Source organism: Numida meleagris, chromosome 4 (genome assembly GCF_002078875.1).
Source record: "Numida meleagris isolate 19003 breed g44 Domestic line chromosome 4, NumMel1.0, whole genome shotgun sequence".
NCBI classification, from domain to species: domain Eukaryota; kingdom Metazoa; phylum Chordata; class Aves; order Galliformes; family Numididae; genus Numida; species Numida meleagris.
Genome location: NC_034412.1, coordinates 1,666,117 through 1,687,963, shown reverse-complemented (window position 1 = coordinate 1,687,963; position 21,847 = coordinate 1,666,117). Strand labels below are relative to the sequence as shown.

At 46.7% G+C, this 21,847-nt stretch overlaps 1 protein-coding gene and 1 long non-coding RNA gene across 3 annotated transcripts in view; both read right to left on the bottom strand.

Moving 5' to 3' along the window:
• The window catches only part of IQCJ (IQ motif containing J), a 59,237-nt gene that overhangs the window by 12,861 nt on the left and 24,529 nt on the right, over positions 1-21,847 (bottom strand). The window lies entirely within an intron of this gene.
• On the bottom strand, positions 14,409-21,098 carry LOC110397419. Of its 2 annotated transcripts, none has more exons than XR_002437757.1 (3): positions 20,918-21,098; positions 15,324-15,454; positions 14,409-14,758 (listed from the first exon to the last, which is right to left on the bottom strand). It is a non-coding gene; the product is annotated as an uncharacterized LOC110397419 (long non-coding RNA). The 2 variants fall into 2 exon arrangements; XR_002437758.1 differs by having other exon boundaries at positions 14,409-14,588.

Here is a 21,847-nt window from a genome sequence, read left to right as displayed (position 1 = left end):
CAGGAAGGCAGCAGCAGTCCTCCGAGGGCAAACCCCTCCAGCAGGACAGCACCCGCATCACCCAGCCAACGTCCTCTAGATGTTACACCCCAAACATTGGTGGTAACCATCTCCTCAGCACTCTTAAGAAATAAATCTACATCGTTCCCATTTTTAGGGTGGCCGTAAATATGCTCAGAGGTCGATTAGGTCAGGAAGATTAGCAAAAGGGCTGCCTAGGGTAACACGAACCCCGTGGTCCTTCTTGAATCCCAACGCTGATGGCATTTTAGGGTTAAGCTGACTCGTTCCTCAACTTCTCACAAAATGGATCCATTTGATTTAGCAGCGGGTGCTCTTCTTCTCCCCTGTATCCAGCTTGCTGCACGCAAACCTGATAGCAAATTCATCAAGGTAGGGACCCCGTGCTGATAAAACGCACAGAGCTGTATTAGGCTTCATATTTGTCGAGTACCTTCGTAATGGGATTTTTTTAAGCTCCTTCAGAAACAGAGGTTATATGTCCCCGCATTCCACCCCAGCATGACAAGAACATCTGCTCCATAACTTCAGAAGCAATCACAGCAAAACTTCCTCTAACTTTTGTAGCACTACTGGGGACCACTATAAAATGGCAACAAGATAATTAGACAAGTAATAAAGATGCTCCCCCGGCAATCTCACAGGTGAAATAATCTAATCTTCTCCATCCTGCCTTCCCAGTTAATCACTTGATAAGAGTCATTAACACGATTGTTCAGTCTACTGTAGTCCCCTTGTAAAGTGCATACCATTTACAAGCCCATTAAAAAGATGGCCACAGGTACATCTCAGAGGCAAATCACAAAACTGTTCAGTTGTGCTTTTAGCACGTGGGCTATAGCTAAATGAATCCTGAGAATCGATCAATCAATCAATCACAGAGCAGAGCAGGTTTCGGAGCAAGTACACCCACCAAAACAACTCCATTTTCTACATCAAAATTAAATACCACTGCAAATTGTGGGATATGCTGTAGTCAACAGCAGAGATTTTTTCTTCTGTGAATAACGACATAAAATAAGTACTGCAAGAGGGCAGAAGGTATGCAAAGTTATTTCATTTTAAAAGCTAGGATTTAGCTCATATCTTACGCTAAATTTCTGCCATTACTGAGCATTCAAATTCTTTCTGTTATGGTGCTGGAGGACGCTAAGCATTTGGCATTTCAAAATAATGGACAAGGCGAAGGCACTGGACCTTGAAAAAAATGTAATGAAACAAATGTTTGCCTTTTTCTGTATTTACACTTCTTACTATTGGTTTCTAACTTTCAACACGTAGAAGCAACAACATTCCCTTCAGCAAAGTGCTTTAATCCAGGAAAGTGGCTATGAGATGGTTCCAAAGCAGCAGCAGAACACTCTGGCTGTTGTCTGGGCTTCTCTAAAAGCTTCGCGGGGCCTGGCCAAGGCACCTGAGGTACACCCTGAATACACGCACACCGTGCAACGTCTCCCACAACAGAGATTCAGGCAGCTCAGCTATGAGTTTTTCATAGGAAAACACTTGGATTCTATTAGTTTTCTACACAATTTGGGCATCTGAGCATATCAGAGGTCAGAAAAGCAGACTTCCAGAAGTGAAAAGTATCAAACTTCCCAGTGTAAAAGGCTTTCATTCTTGCGCAGCCACCCCCTCCCCAACCTTCAGCAGCACTTCACTTTCCTAAGCACTCTCCACCCATTCCGTTTGTCTTTCCCAGTGGCAGGCTCAGACGGCCAGGGCTTCCAATAGCCATCCTCACAGGGCTTTCAGGAGGGAGCCCAAGGTGCTCATGGCCCAGGGGATGTCAAGCAACTGAAATTCTGACCGACAACAACGGGCTCCACGTGGGAGCAGCTCAGACAAACTCCTAGCAGAAGATGGGCTTGAAGTCATCTTCCAAAGTTCAACTACTGGGAGCCCATTTGAAATGAGCACTCCTCCAGCTGTTGGATTTGAGCTCCATTTGGAGGTTGGTGATGAGACTGTCACATATCCAAGGACAGAAGTCCCCAAACCCTGGAGTCAGAGGTTGGCTCCAGCCTCTCTCCCTCCTGACAGGTGCCAGAAACTCTGCATGCATTTTACAACGAGCACATGCAGGTCCTGTACCACCAACCAGGAGAAAAACAAAACCTCACTCCCAAGCTTTGCATTATCGGCGATGTAGCAAAGGGTGGAAAGGAGGAGGATCTATGGCAGGAGCTGCTGGGTTCGGGGGGTGCTCTTCTCTGAGCTCCTGAGGAGTTAAATCTAATTTCTTGTATACCGCAGATATCTAAGAAGAAGTTTTAATTGAAGGCAGTTGCTTAGCAACTGCATCCCGTGTGCTGCAGCGATGCTTTTCACCTGGAGCAGATAAACATCAGGATGGCACTTTACAAATCTGATTAGCGGCAACGAAATAGCTGCCTACACAAAGCGTGACAAGTTACGCCCCTAACCCGATACCCATCAGCAAGGAAAACCCAACAGAACTCCTCTGTGGGTTAGCAGAGCTCCCTTCTGCTCCCAGCCAGCCTCAGTCTGCTGCTCACCACTGGGGCTTATCAGGAGGCGACAGCATCGGCGGCACTTTCTTACTCGGAAGATTTTATCGCAGTTGAACACATAATGATAAAATCCGGGAGTACTCGCAATCATGCACAGATGTTTTTTTTCTGAACAGGACTACGATTCTTTGAACATCGTCCAAAAAAAGCACATTTTCCAGCACATAGAGGAAAAGATTCCCTCGTAACTTCTGTAATGGGGCATTACTGCTTGAAGAGCTGCCCTGCACTGGCCTTTACAAGCTGTTAAGAGCTGGTTCCTGGTGCTGCTGCTGTGTTTCCTACAAACGCCAAGCGCTTGAGTTGCTCATTTCCAACAAATTTGCATTATAACATTATAAAGCAAACATCCTTATTTTATGTTAACATTTTATCCTACTTCAGCTGTGTTTGGTGCTGCCTTGTTTTTGAGCAGCGTATCGCTAGAAAAACATTCAGACATTGAAACTCCCAGTTTTAGCACGACAGGTAGAAGGAAATCTTCCACCCAAGATGCAGCCTACACCCCAAACCTGCCCTTCTAATTACAGAGGACAGCCAACACCTGCATTTCAGGATGTCTCTTAGCCCCGAAAGGCGTTCCCTTCCCTCTGTGCCACCCTCAGACTTGATGAGGGTAGGAGAGTGAAACCACTGCAGCCCTGCGTGGGAGGTTGGAGGAGTGCTGGGATGCATTGGTGGGATCCATGGCCACATCTGCAAGGAGGGAACGGAACGGGAGCAGATCTGCACAGCCAAACCACAGCCCCATAAGCAGTCTGAGCTGCTGATAACCCCATCACCCACTGCACAAACAGCCATCAGCGGCTGCCAGCGCATCTTCGGCCACGACAAACAGTGGACATGGTGGTGATTGTTGGGATAGATGATCTGAGAAATTTTCTCCAACCTTAATGATGCTATGAAATACAGCCCATGCTGGATGAGGTGATCTGAATCCAAGTACATTAAGACAGGGCAATCAGGAAATTGGCTTCAAAGGTACCCTCCTGATCCAAACCAAAATGCTTACACAGAGGCACCGGTGTCAGCCTCAAGTCCTGTTAGCCTTGTGCAGGTCTAGGGCATTGAGATGCAGAAGATTTGTGAAGTCAACATGCAGCATTTGGAGCAAAAGTAATAAATGCCTTCTGCTAGGTGATAGCACTCCAAAGCCAAAGCAGAACGATGGCATTACTTCCAAGGTTTATTAGCTCTTCAGTTATTACATTCTCTTGCTTCCTTGGCTCACCCTCCCACCAGCTGCCTTCTTTGCTGTGTGAAACCCTCAGCATTAACTGCAATACAGGTTCTTAATGTTTAATGCGTGGCTGATAGAATCCCGCAGCATCCAGCGGAGCCTTTGTATAAAGGGCACCCTATAAAAAAAAACTTAAATGCAAACAGAAAAGCAGCATATGAAACCATACGATAGAAGCCGGCTGCCTTCGGTCTCTGAAAGCAAAAAGCCACAGTCGATATGAATAATTCAAAAACAGCCTCAGACAAATGATCCCGGGTCTGTAAGGAAATAGTAAAACCTCTGGAGTCTGCAGCTCTTTTTATTACAGCCTGGTTCATGCTGAATGCTGTTTTCTCTGGGGTTGTTTTTCACTCTTTTTTTTTTTTTTTTTGTATAAACGAACAGTCAGATAGGATGTTCAGATAACATACACAGCAGACCCCAGAGAAATAGTTTCATTTTACATTCCTTTCTGACTTGTAAATTATTCATCGACGTGGATCGGGCAATTGGGTAAAAATTAAAAATTGGCAAATTAGTTTTCATTTGTTTATGTTAATTATTTAGCGCTCTTCCTTTTTATTAGAAAAAACAGAGTGAGATTAGTCTTGTTCTGACGGTCCGCTTGCTCCCTAGACAACACACAAATTAGCATTGCTATGGCTACTTTTATGTAATGACTATAGAAATAGGATTCTGCTGCCCAGACCTGTTGCTGAGACACTGTGGCATATGCTGGGTTTCCTAATTGCAGATACGCCTTTGGATATTTTTCAGCCGTGCTTAGGAAAATAGGCTGTTGGGTTTTAATGTACAGATGAAGTCAAGGACCATTTCCACACCTGCTCTGAGCTCAGCGTGCTGCTGTCCCACCAGCACCCACACCTCTTTGCACCCTGAGCAGCTCCCGGCCATCAAGACCTCTACCTCCATGTGAAGACGCAGTCATTCCCCTTTGACGCTAGGCTTCAGAGGTGGGGGATCTCCTCCACTGTAACACCCCTTGTTGAATTTCGCTACAGATGGAAGAATCCAAGCTCTGAGTGCCATCATGTCACATGCAGCAACAACCCACTGAACTGCTGCAGGCTTCCCGGCCATGCACACAAATGGTATTCGCACATTCAGAAATGCTGCCCATTGCAACTTCAAAATCTTTGTCTTTCTTGAGGACGTCCCACCAGGGCCTGGGGACCAACCAGTTCTACCAGTCTTTCTCTTCCCATAGATCTTTGCAAGATATTTTCGCGGTTGGACTCGATGATCTTGAAGGTCTTTTCCAACCTGGGCAATTCTACGGCATCTCCCAGGGAGTTTGGATGAGAACAGAGAAATAAAGCCCCGAAGCCCAACGCACAACAAAGTTACGTCAAAAGGAATTTTCCAGTGTTTAATTTGAATGCGACATGTAAGGACACCGACTAAAAACATTTCTGAGAGTCTTTAATTTCATTATTTCTAGGAATTCTGACATCTGTACAAGCTCCATGTTAATCCAGTTGCTGCGGATTGATCCTCAAAGCAAACAACATCGCTGCTGCTTTCCAGAAGAAATGCAGCGCGTTCCTCCCTCCAGCTGTGCTAATTAGGTTGGGTTCGGAGAAATAAAGAGCAGCGAGGACTACCTGCTTTCAATCATCCATTTTAGCAGCTATGTTAGCACCTCTTCCAGGTCCTTAATAATCCTGGTGGGATGAGTGAAGTCACTGCTGCAGAGGGGCTGTGATTCACATCGACTGCACAGTGACTCCTTCCTTCCCTGCAGCACTGCTCCATTTTCCCCCGGGAGCACTGAGCCATGCAGGTCCTTGCCAACACCACAAATCTCTGCTCCCACTGTGACCATATGATCAGCTCCCACCTAAGCTTGTTTGTCCACGGCTTGGAGGCTTTCAAACTTGTCACAGAAGGTTCTTCCTCCAGGATAAATCTCAACACGTAAGCTCTTGGAGGAGAGATGCTGTTTCTCTTATTTCAGTGCTGTTCCCTAAAAACAACATGGTCTAAGACTCGTGCATCAGCCCAGCCCACAGCCCTGCAACTCCTGAGCCCCTCGGCCAAACGCTGAAGGATGGGCACGCACATCAAGCAGTCAGGGCACTTTGGCCACAAGCTGAAGAGAAACGCAGAATCATTAAGGCTGGAAAAGACCACTAAGATCACCAAGTCCAACCCAACCCATCCCCACTGGCCACGTCCCTCAAGCAGCCCACAGACATCCTTTGGGCCAGGAACACAGCCCTTCTCCCTCTGCTTGGAAAATAATGGAACTAATCAAGGTCCAAAATGCTTCTAATGAAAAAAAGGGATTCTCATACACAACAAGAGCAGACCCAAGAACATTTATGAGCAGCATACCGTAAAGGTGATAAGAGAATACTGGAAAAACAACTCATCCTCCCCCCTCTTCTTTAATGAGGAAGGAGAACTTCCATCTAACTAGAAATACACTTACACAAATTAAGTTTTGTGTTAATTAAGACTTGGCCACCAGGAAGCAGATGCATCCAGAAGACAGAGGTAATTTATGAACCCCAGCAGCCTTCACTGCAAAGTGAAGAAGTAGTTTCAAGCACTGTGTTGGTGGCACATGGATTGCTCTAAGTCTGGACTTGTGTAAACACAATAGCTTAAAGAAAATTAACGTGGAGAAAACGTTTTCATACACAAGATTCCACACACAGGTAAATTTTAGATAGAACTTCACCTCTAAAGAGATCAGTTATCAAGGTCTGTTCTCCAATACTACGGAAAAGGGAGGATTCCCCAACTTACTCTCTCTGTGTTTCTCCAATCAGTTATTTGAAAGTAAAAGCTCTATTAATTGCAATAATGATTTACCCCTGTTAGAAGTGTCACTGGAGCAGAGCTAACAGAAACCCTTCCCTTTTCTTAGCTGGCATAACTGGCACTGTCAAAGAGCAAGAGATAAATAATTAGTACCAGAATTCTGTAGAAGTTATTTACACATTTGGGCCCCAAACTGAAATTATAATAACCAACACTAATTCCCCAAATGAATCCACAGTTTCTCGTAACTCTAGAAACTGGGTTGTCATGGTGAATATTTATAAGGTTGATAAATCAGAACGACCTTATGGGATGTGTTCTCATTCAGATGCGAATGATGCACAATAGGCTTTTTCTTTCTCCCACAAAGTGGTCTGCTAGGAAGGTTGCCATCGCCCAACAGTTCCTGCACACCCCCTATGTGTCCACAAAACCAGCTTGCAACAGTGTAAGCTGGATGGCTGCTTGTGAACTTGAACAGCCTTGGCCTTAAGAGTTTGGCTGACTTTCCTCTCCTTCTGCACATACCTGAGACAGCATCACTGCACTGAAGGGCACTGTACAAGCGGAGCTCCCCGGCACAAGCGTATAGCTCTGAGCATCAGCTCCACGTTTTCAAATGGGAACGTTAATAATTTATCACTTGGATTACCAGAGCTGCCTTATCTACACTTCCTTGCGACTAAATCTTAGTGCACAGCAAACTGACACCACGCACACCATCTAACAACTCCATTCTTTATATTTACAGCTATGATTGCTGACAGGAAAAACCCGCTCTTTGAATGCTTTATTGAGTGATTTCATTTAAACTAACACCTTCACATGGGCCCCAGGCGTCTCACCTCTAAAAATCAGAACCTTGCTCCCTGCCCAGAAAGTTCTGAGCTATGGAAGTGGCCGCCTCCATTTTTTAATGTCGAAATTGTGACTAGCACATGCCATATCTTTGGTTGAAAGCTGTTCTCTATTAATTTAGAGGGAGATGAATGTATTCACAGTGGGATTGTATTTGCTGCTCTCCTCCAAAGCGTTTCCATCTCTGCTCTATCCCAGCGGGATTCAGGGACACCACTGCATACATCAACATCATGACATCACGTTTTACCCTCTATTATTTTCTTACTAATTACTGCCGCCGTCTTTTCTCCTACCAAGCACTGAGTTAACATCTCACAGAGCTATCCACTACAACGCTAACGCGTTATCACTGATCATCTCACGCTAATCTTAGCGCTAACCACCTTCCACGTCAAGCACAGATTTTCCCCAATGTTTAATTATTTAAATTCCCTGTAGGGAGCTTTCTTTAGATGTGACACCACCACAGCCAGCCAGGTTCTTTGGTCACCCGCAACCAAACACATCCGCTAACCCAAATAACGGGGCTCCCTGGGAAAGCTTTGGCACCTGTTATTTCAGAAAGTCATGGAAAGATGGAAGAAGTTCAGGGAGCCCAGGTAGAGCACCGGCAGGTGCTACGGCAGCAAATAAACCTCCAGCTAACCACATTGTATTTTTCAGAAGTGTCGTCCCATTATTCTTCACTGTATCTTCCAATGCTGACACTTCAAAGTGATAATTAGATGCACTTATTGACCTAAACTCAAAATAAAAGCCCATTTCTCAGGACAGACTTGCAGAGAAATTAGATTCTAATAAGACACGTACATTTTTATGAAAGCATTTCAAAGGAAAAAAGAATACGGAGTTTGTCACCTTGCATCATTTAATGCACGGGTACATCCTAATGGCTGGGTTACAACTAGATAATCATGCTTATTTTAATTCAAACTCCAAAGGGAGAAAAGATCTCTTGCTTCATTATTCATCATTCAGCAATCTCAGCAGAGGTACCTGTTCCGCTCAGCGTTACTTATGAGAAATGTGTTAGGAATAACAGACGTGTAGACTTCAAACACCAGGAAAAAGTATTTCTTAACCATGTAAAATTTAAACAGTTGCACCGATCTGGTTGCTCAACTATCACGATGAAGTCTTATCGCTGCTATCCCACCGTGCTGCAGGGTTATTTTTCCACCTCAGAGGTGCAAAGGACCAGACAGAGACATCCTGCTGTTGTCTTTCAGCTTTGGGATTCTATGGCCAACCCCAACACAAGTTTACACTTTAAAGGTTCCCTGTGGATTTGATTTTTTCCTGTAGCTCTGCCATCAGGAAACTGATTTGCACTTACAGAGGAGCCCCAGAAGAAACTAAAAACAAATATTTAAGAAGCGTTGAGCTTCTTAATTTTTTTTTTTCCATTTCAGCTCAGAGTTTTAAGTCTGAAAATTAAAAAATACATAAATAAAGGAGGAAGGAAGAAAGGGTTCAGCATCTTATCAGCTGCAGAGCTGCTCTCCAAAGCTGCTCACCGGCACACAGCCCTGCTGCTGGGCTTCTGTTGGCTTGGGTGGGATTCACGGAGATGCTGCAATGAAAGGCTGAGGGGTACTGGGGATCAATGGGATCCGAGAAAACCCCAGCACAGCTTGTTTAATGTTACACTATCATGGTATTAGCAGGAGGCAGATTCCCCTGCGGGTGCGGATCCCTAAGACGTGGCCACGTACATTAAGAGTTGACGCTAATCTTTAATTGTTTGTTTGTTTTCAAGTAATAAGAAAACGTGTACTGATGTTTAATGGACAGTGGAAATAAGATTATCTCCAGAGCAATTACGTTTTGGATTTTGTAGACTCTGAAGAACAACAGTGAGAATAAGCACACCACCGATGCTGGAGGCCCACTAACGTTCATCTTCTCTCCAAAAGTCCCCCCAGCCCTGCTCCTCAGCACGGAACAGCTTCATCCAGCTTCACTCGAGCTAACCCAGGGTTTGCTTAACACTTCAGAACATGTCTGCAGGGCTCCATCCTCAGGAAAAGCTCTTTCTCACACACAGCTTAGAGCCTCAACGCTTCCTGCCCGAGGGGTGGGTGCCCCATCCCTGTAAATGCCCATGGTCAGGGGCCAGGTGGGTCCTTCTCATACTTTCAGTTTCCTTCAGGATTCCTCGAAAGGCAGATTGAGCAGGGCAGGAAATTAAGACTCCATCTCCCAAACATCACAAAATCAGATAAAATTAAAAAAAAAAAAGGAGAAAAGAGAGAAAGGAGGAGGAAATAAAATGAAATCACAGTGTTAAATAAAAGAACTTCACTTATTAAGCAGCCCTGGGGAAGACAAGAACAGCCTGTTCATTTTAACACTGAAGTTTATCGCCATTTCAAGGAAGGAAATTTGCACCTAAGCCACAGATTCCATTAGGGCCCTGAGGCATGAGAGCTGTTCTGCGACTCAACCTGCCCCGCTGGAGCTGCAGTGGGCAGCCAGGTGTCCCTCACCCTTCCCCAGGGCACACCAGTGCTCCTAGTGATGCTCTCCTGATGGCCTCTGAGCAACAGCCAAGGACAGAAACCATGCCCCAGTTTAATACATTCTTGTAAATACTTGGCATTTCTTTCACTGAGTGATGAGCATCAGCAGAAAGACACCTGAGCATCGTTAGCAAATCAGGCAGGCAGGACACGTTGCCTCCATTTCCACTAATGAGCCTATTAATTTGTACTCTAAAAGCAGCTTCGCTGGTCAATGAGAAGAAGAGAGACTGAAGCCTTTGATACAGCGTGCACAGCCAGATAGTCCGGGGACATTCATAAGAGTTTGCTTTGAGACATCCTACGCAGCTGGGACTTCTATTTCATTCTGCTGTGAAAGATGCCATACAGCTGCAGCTTGCAGGCTGTGATAACGGCCATTTGAGTTCTAGATGGATTTTAAAAAAGCTAAAAAGAAAAGCAAGACAAATATCACCTCACCACCCTTCACTCACTGAAAACCCCCGGGGACAGCATCGTACTTGGCTATATTAGAAAATAACAGCACCGTCTTGCTCCAGAGCCACCCTTTCTCCAAACTAAACAAAATGCTGCAATAGTTCTTCCAGGTAAAAGCAAAGCCAAGCACTTGTTGACACGGAAATCCGTTTCCTCATCGTCTGGTGTCACTACACAGGTCTCTCCCATGTAGCAGCCCCTACTTCGGGTTCCCAATGGTAAAACGGAACGACTGAACGTGTTCCAGACAGAGCACAGCAAGGAACCTCGCGTTTAAGTGCCCCCATCTAAATGGAGAAAGGATGAAAAACTCAATTCACCAGAAGTTCAAAATTCCCTGTCATCAAAAAGCAAGACAGACCCCTTCAGTTCACACACGGAGGAACCTGCATGATGATGGATCTTCTTTTCGAGGTGCTCTTGCAGTGCCTCCAATTTTTAAAGGTAGCTCATTACAAAGATCTTTCACAGCTGAGCCTACAAGTGTAACATCCAATTTTCACCAGGTTTAATGCTACAGGAACGTAAGAAATACCGCTATCATAACACAGAACCGCTGCCAAGCTGCAGTAAGGTCACAGAAGTGAACTTTATTGACTCAAAATCTGCAGAAAAGGTCAAACGGTCACAAGGAGTCACATCCCTGCAGGTTCAGATCGTGCGTGTCTATGTATGATGGGCTGAGGGTGGAAGCTATAGTAAAATGTTATATAAATGTTAAGTTGAAGATGCTGCCTTAATGGTACGGTTATCTCTCTGGAAACTGCAGTATTAACAGGATGTATCTGTCAAAGTCGGGAGATTCAGGCTTGAAAAAAAGCAAACGTTGGCACTGGGTGTTCATCTCCTCCATTTATCATGGATTGTTGAAAGCGGTAAAGGTCAGATCGCTACTTCTGCAGAAAACTCCTTACAACTGGATAAACTTTGGTGACGGGAGAGAAAGGTCAGATCAATAACGGCATGTAATCTCTCAGAGCCTGCCAATGCTCATCATCTGAAAGGCTGCAAAGCTCGTTTTGTCACTGGGGCAGTTCTGTGTGTCCCATGGGGACCGGCCGAGCCAGGAAATCCGGCCCTTCCACCGCCCCATCGAGCTCCCTGGTGGGGAAGATGTGTGCCAGGGGAATTTTAAACACTTAGCTCTCGTTGGGCAAAGCATTACAGGCTGCCACAAATCAGAAGCCCTAAGCCCAGGACTTAAGAAGAGAGATATCTTGGAGGTGAGGGTTTTCTCTAGGTCTTAGAGCACCTACTTGCTGGGTAGTCCATTGGAAGAGGGAGAAGAAGCCCAAAGGCACTATGACCCCAGTGCCCCACAGCCCCAACCAAGCAACTTCTGCCAGGATCCCAGCCAGAGCCTTGCAGGCTCCTTGACCTGCTGGGGAAGGCAGCAGGTGCCTCATCCTGCTTCCCCTCAAAGCCTCTCCCAAGGAGCCCAAGGGCCAACCCATCCTTCTGCTCTCCTACATGGCCAATAGGAATTGCTGTGCTCCCTGGCTCCAAGCACAGCCAAGCTCCTCTCTGCACCGAAAAGGTGCCACAACTGAGATGAAGCGTTCTTCCAACGCCACATAGAGATGAAACTGCACATTAAGAGTGAAACGCTGAAAGGAAGCCTGGGTGTTAGCAGTATAGGTTCCTATCCAAATTGCTATGGATTCATGGCGATTTATTGCCTTCGTGGCAGAAGACGAGGAGCAAGACATATATTTGAATAGCACATCCAGAACAACGTTGGGTGCTTAGAGGAAAATGAAAGAATTTTTCAAGGAGGTTTTCTTGCCTACTTGAGAAACCCAAAGCTTCCAACAAAAAGAGAGGTTTCACTCGGGTCATTTGTTCCTGATCAGGATAACAAAAACTATTGCTTGTTACAACGCTGCACGATACGGAGAAAGACTTGTGCTTCTGCAGGAGGACTGACCACTGGGAAAGAGCCACCAGGAGGAGAAGTGCATTGTTAGAAGCGCAGAGAACTTAATTATCCCTAAATATAGCACAGAGGCAGTAAAAGCTATTGAGAAAGTAAATGGATTTCTATTTAAATCTTATGTTTTCCCTTTCTAATTTCACCAGACAGAGGAGGAGCACAATGCATTTAATCAATGTATCCAGGGTATCCTTATTGTATCCAGGGTAGCCATCCCTTTCCTTGCCATCACCCATTAGGTCATCACACACTTTCAAAACCTGGCTACCAGCAGCGGGGGCTTTGTGGGACACCCCTGGGTGACAGCCCTGCCTCCAGTGCACATGGAGGAGCTTTCTTCTGGGCCCAGCCCTTCCCACCGGCAGAACAAACTTTTCTACTCTAATCCCATTGGCTGCTTCTATTTAAATATCCTAAGGTTTGAACTCATACTCATGACTCCAGCAAAGCAATTTAAGACCATCGCCTGGCTAGAATCCAGACACTGACCCAGCTAGAAGAACGGGCTGCTGCTTCTTACATCAAAGCATCAAGTCACCCATTCATAGCAGTTTCCTATAATGGATTTTGAAGGACACAAAGCAGCACTGATTGCTCAGTCTCATTTGCTATTTCACACAGCACGCAGAAATCCCCCTCTCCCTTCCAGCACAGGAGAACACAGCCCTGGCAGAGAGGTACCAAGCCTTAGTTTGCAACGACCACAATCTTCTCTGCATCACCAAAGCTGTTGGATGACATTTTTTTTTAACAGTTACAGTGGAGGAAGCAGGGAGCAGAGCCCACGCTGCACACAGCATCCCCAGTACAACGAGCAGCCCTGGGATAGATCCACCAGGAAGCACCGTGCCATAAGGATACCAGGCAGGACGGCGAGTCACCGCCAGCAGGGCACGTTGCTGCTGCTCTTATCAGAGGATCAGAGAAGGTGAACCAGGGAATTGAAGCCTGAACTATTCCCCAGGCTCCCTCAGAGAAGAAAAAAGACCAACCTTGCTGCTCCATTAGCTTGGCAACATACGGCCTAATCCTCAAAGAAGGGAGCGTATGCTGCAAAGAGCAAACCTGATAAAGCTCCAAGCTGCAACACCCTCCTCCTCCTCCAGCTCTGAAGCCCTGGATTCAGGCAGCATTACTGTGGAAATGGAAGCTGTCCTCCCGGGTCCAGCCACAGCCACCAGTGCTGCCTTCACTCCAACACTGCTGACCCATTTCATTAAAAAGCAGTTTAATAAACAGCAAGAGAACGACGCAAGGCGCTCGGCGCCGCTTCACAAGTGATGAGAACAGTAAGCAAAAAATAGCACTGCGAAGCACTTATCCCTTCATCTCGCAAATAATTAGAAATACATGAGATCGCGTTATGCTTTTTAAATAGGCGGCCGTTAATGGCTCGTGGGAATACAATTCAGTGGCAACAGTTTATCATGGCAAAGCCAGCTCTGTGGGGCCACAGCGTGCAGAGCCTAAATGGGAACCATTTGTTTCCCTTCTGCACTGCAGCAGAAGCCTGTGGACTTTTTATGGGAGCATCGCTGACAGTCTCCAACTGTTATTTTTTTTTTTTTTTTAAATTAAACGCTGTGCCTGCAGAGCTAGCAGGAGAGCAGCCGGGCGGGCCCCCCCCAGGTCCCTGCAACAGTGCAAACAATGCTCTGTCGTAAGAGATAATAAAATTTGACAAAGCATTCTGTAATTACTGCTCTGCTTTACAGAATATTACTAATACGCGTACCGCGCTGCTCTTGTAATGAACGACACAGCACAGAGAGCCCGCTGCTGCTTGAAAGGGAGACGCACAAAAGTGGCTGAAACATAGACGGTGGGTTGCTGGAAAGCCAAGAGCTTTGCTTTTTGTGCCTGAGTGAAGAACAAAACCCCTCCCTTGCCAGGCAGCAGGCATGCTGTGCACAGGTGCTGTCCTGGGAGCTCTCGGGAGCTGAAGGGAAGGCAATACCTGCTCACAGGTATCAGGAGGATGAGAGAGAATGGCCTTAAGCTGTGCTGGCAGGGGGGTCTGGTTGTGTACTGGGAAACATTTCTTCTCCAAAAGAGTGGTGATGCACTGGCACAGCTGCCCAGGGAGTGCTGGGGTCCCCATTCCTGGAGGTGTTCAGAACCACGGGGACGTGGCACTGAAGGACTTGGGCAGTGGGCATGGTGGGGTGGGCTGGGGTTGGACTTGGGCATCTCAATTGTCTTTCCCAACTGGATTGGTTCTGTGATTCCATAAGCGGGTGGTTTGCCTAGAACACACACCACAGCTGTCATCAGGTGATGCAGCTCCATAACACATGCTCCTCCAGCTCACAGGAGCTCTTGCTTTGGCTGAGAACCCAGACACGTCTGCTCTGACGTTTCAGACATTGGGGTGGCCAACGTGCTAGAGAGCAACACATGCTGCAGCCTTCTACCCCTGTATGGCAGGAAACAATTATGGCAGCAGAACATATCCTCAGCCTTGTTTGCCCTCCCCAAAAATGTTAGGCTCCAGCTCCACAGTCCCCCCCCTCCCCTTACACCAGGTAGCCCTCCTGCTCCTTTGCATGCCAACCAGCGTGCAGCCAGCCCTGATCACAAGGAAGGCTTCAAACCACAAAGCAGGTTTCAACAATTGTTTCAGTCCCACTAAATTGAACAGGCTATTACAGAAGAATAGCTTCACCGCTGGACTGTAGCAGGTGAATACATTTTCCTGGCGCAGGTTGGTTTTATTCCATCAAACCCTCTGCCTTCCCAGCGATACTCCGTCCCTCGCATTGCCCCGACAGATTTCTGTATGCATAACTTTTTCCAGATGGCAGATTCAGCGCAGACAGCAATTTACATAATTTAGAGCTACTTACTGGCGTAAATGACATCCCAGCGCCCCCCAGTTTCCTCCCAGCCCCCCCCTCCCCGCACACCGAGGTCTCGGTGGTGCCCGAGCTCAGCGAGCACACAGGACAGTTCTGAAGGCGGAGAAGCTGAGGCACAGATACCTGCATGGGCAACTCCCAGCCAAGCGTGCTCCAGGCAGCAGCTTCAGGGTGCTAAGGTGAGCTCCATCAGCAGGCTTCGCTGGACGGCTGCTCAGGTGCAAGGAGGTGAAGCAGAGCGCCTGGTTACACCCCTAGGTTTTCGCACAAGCAAAAATACCAACGAGGTCGCGTTCCAAGCAGGCTGAAAATACACTGCAGCTGTGGCTAACTTCTTACTGGCTACCCCTACACAAGGGGAAATTAACTCCTCGTTATTTAAACAGCTTTAACTCTTGCTCTCAGTCAACACTTTTCGTTCTGATCTTTCCCCCACGCTCATCGTAATACCAGCAGGGCATTCCATTACCCACTCTGGGGAAGCAATGGAAGCAATCTCTTTTCTCAGAATGAATTGCGGGTGTAGAAAGAGCAGAGCAAAGCTCTCCCTCTGTCTGCAGGACACAGGCTGGGGTGCAGAGGGAAGGAGGAAGCACTGGGGAGTGCTTGGGGGTTCCTATGGTTTTCAGAGTTGAGATGCACCGTGAGCACCGATGCCCCATGGTCATGAAGGAGCAGCCAGATACCTAAAGACCACACCAGGATTTCCAAAACACACGACCAGAGTGACCACACACAAACACCGTCATTGAGACAGGATCCTCCAGAGCACTCAGCTCCATCAGGTGGGATATCACCCTTCCTCTACCTGCAGTCCCTCGTCTTGGCTGCACGCTTCCCAAGAGCTGCAATAAGCGAAGCTGTGCTCTGCCAGCTGTAACCTGCAGCATGGCACAGCCCTGCTCTGTCTGCAGGACCTGCTTGCAGCCCGCCTCCCACCAGCAGAAGGCAGACAGGTCAGGGCAGTCTCCTCTTTAGAATTCAGAGCAACATACCGATCAGAAAAATGCGTGTCTGCACGGCCAGTTTGGGTGAAATCACCCAGAACAGCAGCTTACTGCCAAATACAAAGTTATTCACCTTCCAGAGAGCTCCAGTTTATACAGAACATAAGTTTCTGTCCCCAAACATCCCCAATAGCAACCGAAACGTGAAAGCACTCAAAACAGAAATGTGCTGGCAAACGCGAGATGCAAATGCAGTCCTCTTCCAAAGAGCTGCACTGCGTGCAGAACAGAAGTCTGAATCCCAAAATAATACCCACTACCAACCAAAACACACGCACTTCCCCACATCTTGTCTTGCTTCCCTCGATTTAGCAGCATAATGAAGCAATTGCCATCGTTAACATATGCACTGTATTAAGGGTAGCCAAGATTTAACATTCCTTTGTTAATTTGGCAGAGGGGGAAGACACAATAGGAGAGAGCCCTACAATTTGCAGCCATCTGCGATACTGAAAACAGTAATAAACTTGAGAAGCGCCATTATTATACGTGCTATCACTTCTAGGAAGCCAACATCTCCCAACATTTACGTCTTTTATGTCTAAATTAATGCCTCTTAATTTCTGTAAGAAGAAAGTGTTTCCAGACATCTCTTCCCATTATCCGACCATTAATCTTGCCCACTGGTTTGAGCTCCCATAGTACAACACAATTTATGCTGTCAGAGATCACTGGGGAAGTCAGACTCAATTATAAATGTAAGATGCTAAATTACTTCATGCTGTTATTTTTGGGGTTGTGACAGGCACCACCAGCACCCAGAGTCTAGGGCCACTTCATCTTCCCACTGAGAGCACCTCCCAGCCCCACGGGGCACATCCATCACCGAGCCCATTGCTCTGCTTGTTCAGTGAACCTCAAGCTCTCTGACAGACAATAAAACCAATGTTTTAAATTAAAACGCATGCAAGAATATTCATGAGGCTTCTTGGAGTGGCAGGTCCTGATGGGATGGCCTTCCCCAGCCCTGCCTGGGTACGCTCGTGGTCCTGATGATGGATCTCCCATTTACCTTCTGCTGGGGGAAAACCGCGCAGCCCGCTCAGCGTGCGAGCACCGCGGGTCGCATCCATCATCCTCAGGCCTCTGTCTTACTTCTAAGTACACCACTTCACTCAGGAACGCTACTTCAAACCATAAACCTAAGGAGAACATAGCTTTTAATTTGCAGCACAGCCATTAAATTCGCTGCTTCGGTGACATCGATTTGCTGGTGCTCTGCGCACTGAGCAAGAGATGATGCTACACTGCTGCCAGGCCCCACGTGAGGAGGAGCTGGCCCCAAGTCACAGCTGCTTCACACCCAGTTGTGCCCTGTGCCCACGTGCTGCTCTGTCCCTGCAGAGGACCCTTTGCAATTAGCAGCAGGCAAAGTTACGGCCGCATGGTTTGGAACAGATCATTTAAACCAATCGTTAACGCCGGGACAGACATTTCAATTGAATGTCCCAGTTGGACGCTGCCCAGTGCGGGTGTTTTTATCGTGGATAAGCAAACCCCACTTCCATGGGATCAGAGGGGTGAGGAGTTTGACACAAATGCTCCCTGAGGTAGGAAATAACATTGCTCCACCGCTTCTCCTTTCATATAAATCAGCAGTTCCACCTAGAAGCGCTGCTGGTATCAAACTACCTTTGTGCAAGAAGCATTTGCACAGGGCAAATAAACTCTTTAAGAGAAGATATGCCTAAAATCCAACAACCTCTTACCAGAACCACGGCTGTTTGTCACAGAGAGCAAACACGGAGTCAGCTGGCACAGCTCTCACCCCACAGCAACGCATTTCTCCAGAAGCACAAACTGCAGATACCACCTTAAGCAAAAGCTTTAAGGAACTGCTCCTTTATTCAGTTATGAGCACATACATTACTTTAAAAACAGGTTGACTGAAGTGGTTTAAAGCATTAATAGGAAGTTCATCCTCAGTGCCTCAAAGCAGATGTTTTGTATTGATTTTTTAATTTTTTTTTTTTAAGAAGAAACTAGCTTAGAAAAGCATCATCCCATTGGGTTTTAACAAATGTAAGTAATATTCCAATAGAGTGACAAGACAGCAGTATCCGAGCAGAGGTGAGCTCATATGTAACTAAGGGGAATGCAAACCTCAGTGACTGCATGAAAGACTTGGGATGGGAGGAGGAGAAAGGTAAAAAATGGAGGAAAATCTGACATCAAAGGGTCTGATTTTCCCTTATTTCTTCTTTCCTTTTTTCCCAAGTAATTTCTGAGATGGGAGAAAAAAAATCTCTCCAAACAGGAAATAGAATTCTGTAGCAAGAAAAACCAACGGTTTCAAATGGCAGTTTATAACGTTTGTGATTAACTCACAAAATCTGACACAGTTTCAGTAATTTGCGAGACGCTTCTGAAGAGTGTATTATCGTTTCAAATCCACAAGCCAAAACATCAAATGTCACAAAACTCAATTAAAGAAATCAGAGAGATTCTGAACAGCTACAAATATTGGCCTTTAGACTTCACATTTGCCGGTTATCCTCCGCAAACAGAGACGGCCAGAAATGTATTTTTCATTAGAAGTGTGAAGCGAGAAACCTTGCAAAATGTGGAGCTGGAAAGCAAGTGGCAAGCTCTTCTTAAGGCCAGCACATCTACCACTGATCCCACCTCCACTGCACAAGGCCCTGCAGATCTGCACCATGTCATCAAGGCCAGGCTTCCCTCTTCCTGATTTACTCTTCCAGTACTCTTGCCTCTTCTTTGATGGCATAAAGCTGCTCCAAAACCTGCCTTTGGAATTCACACTAAAGCTCTGGGGACAACCTCTGTCTTGAGGAATTAAGAGCTGCAGTCACATTTTTTATTACTGCATTTCAAAGCTTGTTCTTTCGTACTGATGAGAGGAGCTTTACTTCAGTAAGGAAGGATGTTTCAGCAGGAAGCACCGTGTGAAAGAAATGGACAAATTAAGCATGTTCTATCTGGCTTTAACATATCCCAAAAGAGCTCAGAAACAGGACAAAACGTTGCTGTGATGTACTACTGCTGGTAGCAGCCAGGGCTATGTAAGAGCTTATGTGAATTGCTAGGAGCACCTGAGAAGGTGAAGAGTTCTCTCAAGGAAGAGAAACACAATGCTGCAAACATTTATGGAGATGGCTCACCTCCCATGAGAAACATCACAGAATCATTCTGGTTGGGAAAGACCTCAAAGATGCCCAACCCAACCCCAGCCCACCCCACCATGACCTCAACCACATCCCTCAGTGCCACATCCCCACGGTCCCTCAGCTACTCCAGGGACAGTGACCCCCCCGCTCCCCAGGCAGCTTGTGTTAGTGCCCAACCACTCTTTCAGAGAACAAATTTTTCCTAATTCCTACAAACTTCATAACTCTTCGAGCAAAAACTTCCCATCAGCTGCTGTACCAGCCTCCTTAATGAAATACTGAATGCACGAGAGCTCAAGTTTTGGAGGAAAGGTCACTCCTGTGCAGCCATTACTCAGCTACACTTAATTGCACTTTGGTAAGTAGGTTAACAAAATCTCATTGCTCAAAAAGCCTTAGGAACGACTGTGCCTTCATCACTTCGCACTCTGTATTCCTAGAGAGCCCAGGTATGTAATTTTTCAGAGGAGAAATGCCATTTGGTAATTAGCTCAAGTGATGCAACTGTCTTCCAAGGATAATAACAGTGACTTGTAGCATCTGATGCCTGATGACCCGTGCAGCTGGCAGCTTCATCCCACAGAAGGGCACAAAACCAAATAGGGAATGAGAAGTCCTGCAGCTGGTGACATGGGCACATCCCCTGCGAGCCATTCAGTACCAGCAGGTCAGCAATGGGACAGCCCACGGAGAATGCTGCTTTGGTTGCCCTTCACTGTTGTACAGCTTGTGCCACCCTGTCCCTGCCCGCACCCACTCCCCAGCAGCCCATTTCCACAAGGATTTCCCTCATTTCGGGTATTTCTCAGAGCTAGCAGTGTTCTATGAACCTGCATTTTTTGGACATATTTCAGTTTCTTACAAACTGATTCGCTTTTTCTTTGGAAATTCTCAAAACACACCCATTAGGCCAGGAACAACCTGCACTCTGTAACCAAAAGCTCTGCCCTGACCAGCTGCAGCCACAGATGCCCCTGGCAACGAGCCACAGCCCCAGCCACTTGCTGCTAAGGGGCACACGCTGATTGCCAGCACCTGGAGCAGGGTGTGCTCCAGCACCATTTATCCAGCAGGAAAGCTGGAGATGCAGAAGGACAAAGACAATGTTTGACAAAGGGCATCCATCAAAAGTATACCCAAAGGTTATTAAAAATTAGGATCAGGCTTTACAGTGATACACCACATCACATCTCACTCAAATGCTGCTGTGGAGCAGCTTGCATGAAGTTCATCTGCAGTTCGGTTGACTGCAGCTAGCCCTGCAACCATTCCACAAGGCACAGCTCCACCCAGTGCACCTTCAGCACAAGAGAAGAAAATACTTTGCCATAAAACTCCAGAAGGAGCCAAATCCCTGTCTCAGCTCCCCAGTATGCCTGTGCTGCCAGCAGAGCTCATAACCCTCCTAACACCAGCACCCTCTGCCTAGAGGACATTTCTATACAACAAGTTACACGTCCTTTCCCCGACACACTTTAAGAGGCAAACGTGAAAGACAAACACCTACAGGAGATGCCCATTCTGAAAGCAGGCACAGTGCCCACATCCTCGACCCACCAAGAAGAGAACAGGGGCTGCTCACCTGATCTTCCCCAGCTCCACTCGGGCACAGTAACAAAACAGAGGACAAAGGGCAGCTCCAACATCCAGCAGCAGAAGGACAAAGCTGCTGCCGCCCTGCTCCTGGAAGCACTGGTTCTGAACAGGGAGCAGGGGTGGACTCAGGGTAGGTCCCACCCACCCAATGAATGGAGGTGCAGCAGCTGGGCGATCAGGCTCCTGTGCCCCTAGCTGGGCTAATTACAGCAAGGACAGGTGCAGCAATGAGAGTCATCAAAGCAAAACCCTGCAGCAGAAACATCTCCTGGTTCTGGCTCCAAGCATGGAGGGACAGGAGAGGAGGCTTTCATACAGCCCTTGGGGGGGAAGTCAGAACTGCTGCAAAACCAAACCAAGTGGGAGCACTTTCCTGTGAATGCCTTCAGCAGCTCAGCCGTTTCCAGACACACCAGTTAAAACTGGGCATGGAGGGCTGATGGAACCCATTTCCACATCCAGAGGATGTGCACACAGCATGGGATACAACATCTGCAGTTCTGTGCAAGAATTACTGGAGGACCTGACCGTGTGCTCCTGTTTTTCTCAGTCTGATTCCTGGCCAGGAACGCTGCACGGCAGCGCGGTGTTGAAATGCACCTCAGCTACTCCTCGTGTTTAACAGCCCCGGTGAACACCTAGATTTTATAGGTGTATTAAACACTTATAATTTAATAGCCCTATTTAAACACCTCATTGAATTCTGAAAATAACTTCAAGTTTTACTACAAATTTCTTTTGCCACAGAATGGTAATAGAGACTTAAAAAATGAGTTGAGTTGCCTGATCCAATATGTGCCACATTCATTTGGATACAGAGCTCGTCACAGCTCTTTTTCAGTGCTTAAATAGTAAAGTTTCATTTGCCTCCCTGTAGAGGTTATTTTGCATATCATAAAAAAAAACACATACAACA